Source organism: Ceratotherium simum, chromosome 16 (assembly GCF_057802395.1).
Source record: "Ceratotherium simum simum isolate JZ-2026a chromosome 16, ASM5780239v1, whole genome shotgun sequence".
Classification (NCBI taxonomy): Eukaryota; Metazoa; Chordata; class Mammalia; order Perissodactyla; family Rhinocerotidae; genus Ceratotherium; species Ceratotherium simum.
Window position 1 is genome coordinate 55,235,867 of NC_141915.1, and position 7,118 is coordinate 55,242,984.

The following is a 7,118-nucleotide window of genomic DNA, read 5'->3' on the forward strand; positions in this document are numbered from 1 at the left end:
GGTTTAATACGGACGCATGTGGGTTCTTGCGGGTGAGTCATCTCCTCTCTCCGAGTTGTGAGGAGTAGAGACTGACACACGTGCAGGGTGGGAGTTCCGTAACAACAGCCACAGTGACATATGAGCGCACTCACACCGCTGGTCTCATGGGAAGCCTCCCGGGACGTGGGCGGTGTGGGTAGTGGTGTCCCCATCTCACAGAAGGAGAAAGTGACTGAGCAAGGACGCGCATGCAGCTAGGATGCAGCTCAGGACGAAGACACAAAGACCGGACTTCCCCCCACTGTGTGCTGTGCTGCGCCCGTTGTCACAGCCCCGGGTCCTCCAGAGGCCGGCTCCCCTCACCCTCCTCCCGCCCAGCCTCGCTCCCTGGAGGGAACCCAGGTGATTGCCTGGGATTCAGGAGACGCCTGAGGCCTGTGCTGGGAGGAGGCCGCCCGCTTAGTCACTGCCATCCTTGTGCGTCCCTGGGGAGGGGGAGAAGGGGTGTTGATTGATGAGCAGCCTGATGCTGTCGTGGCTTCCCTTTCCGGTGTGCAGACCGCTGGCCGCTGCTTGAGCCTAGTTTTTGTTGAGGTGTAACATAGGGGAAGTGCACAGACCTTAAGTCGGATGGTTTAACATGCTCGCACCATCTCAAGTTCCCTGCCTTTCTTCTCCCGGGGCTGGAATTTGGCAAGAGGACAAGGGAGGCCTTGATGCCCTGACTTCTCTGTATCTGTCCCAGTTCTGGTTTCCCTTTCCCGACAAGTGCAGTGGGCATGTGAGCCTGGGGCTGTGGGGGCCTGCGTGGTCCCTGCTTTCATGAAGTCCTACAGTCTTACCACAAAAAGGAAGCCATGCGGTGACCACCTCACCTCCCACCCCCGCCCGCCAGGGCAGGTGATCAAGTACCAAAACAGGCACTGCAGGGGACAGGGATGGCAGAGGGGGGATCATGGGGCCTGAAGAAGGAAGGGGTGTCTTCTGAGGAGATGGCTTGAAGAGTCATCCATGGCCCTCCCACTGCGGATACCCCAAATTCTGTGACTATGACACTGAGGAAGCCCCAAGACCGTCTGTCCAGAGAGAGCCAGGAGCAGGCCGCAGGTGGATGCTCCCCTTGTGAGCCCGCCCCGACGGGTGCTCCTGCTGAGCTCCACAGGCTTCTGTCAGACCAGGTCTCAATCCTGGGTCCTCTCTCCAGGCACCTCTGATGGGGGGCAGGGCCTGCATGGAGCAGCAGCTCTGTGGACAGGAAGCCTCGCAGAGCCCCCCGGGGGACAGTGAGGGCTCTCAGGCCTCTGGCCAGGACTGCCACCCATCTGCTGGCCCACAGCTCCCTCTTCCCTCTTCCTCCCTGTCTAGGCCACAGCGTGCCCAGGACTAAGCAGGAGAACATGTGGCCTCAGCTGGCTATGGACTGTGGCCCCGGGACTGTGGGATGCACAGTGCCACATTGTTGGGTTGGTCAAGCTGCCTCAGCCCCTGGAGGGTCCAGCCACGCTGGAGTAGCGTCCCCAGAGAGAAGCAGGAGGGTGGGGTATGGCAGTCCCCAGGAGTTCAGCGGGGAGGCAGGCCAGGCCCGACTGGGTAGGGTCAGACCATGGATGCTGGTCTCACGCGGGCACCTGGGAAAGAGAAACCAGATGCTCCCAGTGCTCTGCCCTCCTTTCCCTCTGTGCTTTCCCCACTGCTTCTCATTCAGAGTCAGTCATTTGCCTCAAGGATCGTGCAGCTGTTAAACCCCGAGTTATGTGCATTCAACCAGGACAAAAGCATCTGGCGCAGAGTCGTGATCAGCGGATGGCAGTTCCTCTCGTCCCCTCCATCACCAGCTCACCCAGCTGTCAAGTTCTTTCTCCTGCTGCAGCCACAGTCATGCGGGCCACTTCCTGCTTCTCAGCCTCAGTGCCCAGCCCCCTGGCCCCTGGCCGCACCCATAGCAGGCAGGGCACACCCTGAGGCCCCCTCGGCCTTGGAGCTCAGAAGGAGGAAGGGGGCAGAGTGGATGGAGAGCCACAGCCTGCCCTGGGGAGAGGGCGGCTCTGAGACTGTGCTGGTTAGAGAGTGAGGTTCTGCCAAGAGGCCCACAGCTCAACCACTCCCAAATCTTTTCTGGGGCCCCTACAGTTTGTGGGACTTGATGCTGCCGCTGCACGTCTGCCAAGTCTTCCCACCGCCGGGAAGACACTCCGGACCTGATGAGAGGTTCTGTGGTTGCAGGACCTCTCCTGAGAAAGGGGGTTCAGCTCTCGGGTTTGGTCTCCCCTACGTCATGTCAGCTAGTGGTTATTAGGGTGCAGTGGAGAAAGTGCACTTCCTTAATTTTCTGACATCGGGGGCAGTTTTGCATCATTTTATTTCTTCCTTAGTGTTTGTGTGCAGGTTGGGGCTAGCAGGATGGTGTGATGGGATCAGTCCCCCTGCCCTTTCCTCTCCCCAGTCGTTCGGGTGTCTCTCTGGTCCTAAGGAGAATCACATCCCATAGGTTGTTTGTAAAGCATCCCTCTCCCTCCCATGCCTTTCATTAAAGTAAAGACAGACGTGTTCCCTTAGGAAAAAATTGGCCTGAGGACATTATTATCTCATGTTTGAGTATTTTTATAATTATTGTATGATTTATTCCCACAAATGAGCTATTATTATGGACATTTTACCAGAGGCACAGGTTTTGCTCAAGGTCACACAAGCGGGAAGTGGACAAGCCACATGGGAACCCACCCTCCTGCGTCTCAGTCTGGTGCCTCCCCCTCTTGACCTTGACATTCAAGACCGTAGCAAAGCCTTGTCAACACGAATAATCAATAATCATTCCATCGCAAAAGAAAAGAAGAGAGTTTTATTCAAGCCAAACTGAGGGCTATAGCCCAGGAGTCACAGCCTTGGCAAGAGAAGAAGGCGTTCTGGAGAAGAGTGGTTTTCAGCACAGTTATATACCATTTCCAAACAAAGAGACATACATCAACACGACAGGGGTACATTCTTTCAAGGGTTCAAGGAGAGATTTTGTTACAGGTTAGCACTCACACAGCAAGTCAACAGACCCTGGTGTCATGGGAAGGGAGACATCTTCAGAGTGCTGGCGTCACAAGAAGGGAGGCATCTATTCTTATAGTCAAAGAGTACATTCTTTACTTTAGGATAATGATTAAAGCAGATGTGCAGTCTGTGTTTAACAGGCCGTAAGTCAGGCTTCTTTGGCTCAAATAAAATTTAGGCCAAATCAACTTTAAACCAGAATGGCTTCCCTATACACCTCAATATATAAAATTTTCTTCTTTTTTTTTTTTTGTGAGGAAGATCAGCCCTGAGCTAACATCCATGCCACTCCTCCTCTTTTTGCTGAGGAAGACCAGCTCTGAGCTAACATCTATTGCCAGTCCTCCTCCTTTTTTTTGCGCCCAAAGCCCCAGTAGATAGTTGTATGTCATAGATGCACATCCTTCTAGTTGCTGTATGTGGGACGCGGCCTCAGCATGGCCGGAGAAGCGGTGCCTCCATGCGTGCCCGGGATCCCAACCCGGGCCGCCAGTAGTGGAGCGCACGCGCTTAACCGCTAGGCCACGGGGCCGGCCCCTATAAAATTTTCTTTCATCGTTTTCCCCTTTTGATCAATAATCTTTTGATAGAAAGCATTGATGATCAAAATATTGTCCCTTGATGCCAGGGTGCTTGCGTCCTCCCCTGGGTCCATCATGTCCCTTGGAGCTGGGCTTTATTTTAATTGACCTGCCCAGTTATCCACGTGGGGGGGGAATAGTCAAATATAATTGAAAATCATAGAAGTACGCACTGACAGGGAAAGTGGCCACATCTGAGCAGTAAGGAGGCGGTCAGGAAATGAGTCTTAGGCATAGTCTTTATGTGGAAAAAGAATCAAGTCCTTTGTTTGCTTGGAGTTGCAAGATTAATCAATCATCTCAAGTTGTTGAGCAATCATCACTCTAGCAGTAGAGACAGACATACAGCATCATGAAATGCAAATCATTAGCAATTTAAAGGTGGCAAATACAGAACAAATCAGAATAATAATCATTAGTAAGTCCTGAAACACTGATCTTAAAATAGCTCCGAGCCCAGCCCGGTGGCCTAGCAGTTAAGTGCGCGAGCTCCACTCTGGCCGGCCCGGGGTTCGCCGGTTCAGATCCCGGGCGTGCACCGACGCACAGCTTGTCAAGCCATGCTATGGCAGCATCCCTTATAAAGTAGAGGAAGATGGGCACCAATGTTAGCCCAGGGCCAATCTTCCTCAGCAAAAAGAGGAGGATTGGCATCGGATGTTAGCTCAGGGCTGATCTTCCTCACAAAAAAAAAAAAGAACTCGGAGCCCAGAGGGCAGCCAACCAGACAGATCAAAGTGGTCTAGGAGGCCAGCAGTATGACCTATGTCATTGAGGAGATTTATATTCTTTTATGATCTTTAGCTCTCCTTTTATGTGACCAGACTCGTTTACATAAAAGCAGCATTCTTCTCCCAGGAGTGCACAACTGCCCCCTTGTTGAGCAGTTAGGATGTCAAGAGCTCTTCAGTTTTGAAGGACAGCTTCTGCTAGACTTTCTATTTGGCTCTGTTGATATTTGGTAGGTTTTGGGTGGCATTCAAGGTTGAAGCCATCAAAAGGGAGACGCTACAAATGGTCTTTTCAGGGTCAATTACCCCATAAGTGGGAAACCATGCTCTAGAAAGGCATATCCCATTCCTGTTTTGTTTATAATTGGGTTGTATGTAGGAAGTCCCTGGGAGTCATCGTTTCTTTTGGCTCCTTTGAGTTGATATGAGAATGAGCATCAGGGGCGAGTGCTGCTATTCCACATCATCTTTTCCAGGAAACAAGGGGGTGGAAAAAATATTGGAGTCACACAGAAGAAAGTATCCAGTGTTTTCGAGAGATATGGCATAAGTGGGTCCCTGCACCCAGACTCTCTTGTTAGGTTCAAAAGAGGGAATCTCATGGTCAGAAACGTAATCATTCTCACAGAGGACATGGTGGTCAGGACTAGTAGTGTTGTGAGAATGGTTATAGGAACAACAAAGGTTTCTATAAATTTGAAGCAAAGGTGAGATTGATTTTGGCCAGTTGAATTTTGTTGAGTGTCAATTGGGTTATTAAGGCTATCGTAGTTTTTACTTAATTCCCACCATTCTCCTGATTTTTGATCTGTACTCCAATGGGTGCCCATTAAGGGGAGTATGTCAACTTCCCAATTGCCAGTTGCATTATTTTGGGAGTCTCTCCACCATAAAGACACATCAAGGGATGTAACATCATAATGGTTTACTGAACCCCAGTGAGGTGTGAATTCATGGTCAACAGAATTATAGAGAAGAGTGAAGTTACAAATATTAAGTGGTAAGCAACCCAGAGTTTTTCCAGTGCCATTTATATTTTCAATACACAGGGAAAGATTATGGGTGATTAGCCAAATTTGTGTAAGAGAGACACCATGGTGAGCTGGAGGTGTCCAATGAAATGTGATAATATCTGGGGCTTGTTTTCAGAAGGGAGGCTGATAGATGGTTACAAAAATGCCATAGGAAAGTCCTACATCTTTTCCAGTTAGATTCTTCCAACCTTCTAAGGACAGAGGCCATGCTACCACTTCAGGAATATCATGAGTGTGGTTTGCCCTTGCACACATCCAGCAATTGGCAAGATTGGCACTCTTAGCAAGTTTCTGTAGAGTTGGGACAAAAGGGTGAGATAAGGTGGTGCAAAGTGGACTGTAGCTTATTGTAATAAGCACCATTAAGGCAACTCTCATCCAGATCCCAGACATTTTGTTATTAACTAATTGGTGATTTAGTTAAACAATTTTAGATGGTTATTATGAAAGGATTATTAGAACTGAGTTTCATGATTAGGATCTAGCTTATTTTATACAAAACTTAGAGGAGGTGAACATAAGGAGTGAAGTCTCAAGGTGGGTAAGGACAATAGGGCAATAGTTAAAACGATATTAAAAAGGCGATTGAAAGCACAAGGAAGGCGACCTCCGTCACGTAAGAGTATTAAAATTGCTAACATACTCAGGAGTGTGATTATTGTAGCAATTATAAAGTAGGTATATGGTTTGTGCATTACAAGGATTTAAATGGGGAAGATATAAGATTAGGAATATTGGCCTGGTCCGGTGTCTTGGGTTTTGCAAATCTTGGGATTCGTTGTATTCTTCTCATCCCAGTTTTGGGGTGTTTGTTTTAGTCAGTGGGAGCTAGGTATCAGAAACAGGAGTTGAAGTGCACTCAGGTGGAGGGGCCTTTTTTAAAGGAGAAATGTGAATCCATGAGCTTACTCCTTTTAATTTTGCAGTGCATGGATTAGTCAATAATACTTGATAAGTTTCTTTCCAACAGCGCTGCAAAGAGTCTTTTATTTGATGCCTTTTCCAATAAACAAAGTCCCAGGTTGTAGTCCATGATTCTTGAGGTCTTTGTCTCCCAGGAACTCGCTGTGTAAGTGTTACCACACAAAGGGCGTGATCTGCTTGCTGCAAGACAAAAGCCAATCGTCAAGAGGCAAGATGGTGGCACAGAAAGGGCATTTTATTACAGCTTGCTAGCAAGATGTCTGAAAGAACCATCTTAAGGGGTGCACAGAATCTTGAAGCAGTTATATAGGCCTGTGGATTACAGGGGCGGGTGTTAGGAATGTTGAGCCTCTGGTGTTACAGACTGGGAGTGGCCACACCAGATAGACTCTCTGTCCCGGGGTCATCACATTCCTAAGGAACTCAAAAGAACAAATTTATCGTCTTATCGCATACATGCGATACATGTACGGGTACATGCACAGGCAGGGGTGATAAAATCTACAGAGCAGGTAGATCTCCTGGAGGGTGCATATCCAGCTGGGTTAGTTAGTCAGAGGTCATTCAAAGTTACAATAGGGTTTCTTTTCTACAATATGGCTTCCTTCATGTCAACCTTGTGTTGAGCCAGTATCAAAAGGAACTGGTTACCAGCTTTTCATTTTTTCTAAGTGCCTTAATAAGACCCTGACAATAGTGTAATATGTTCCCTTTAAGTAAAATTGGTTCATACATTCCTTCATTTAATTGCATAGGTCGTCCTGTTAGCATTTCAAAAGTAGACAGCTGATGTTTACCAAAACATGGGGACCACAAGGAAACGGGAG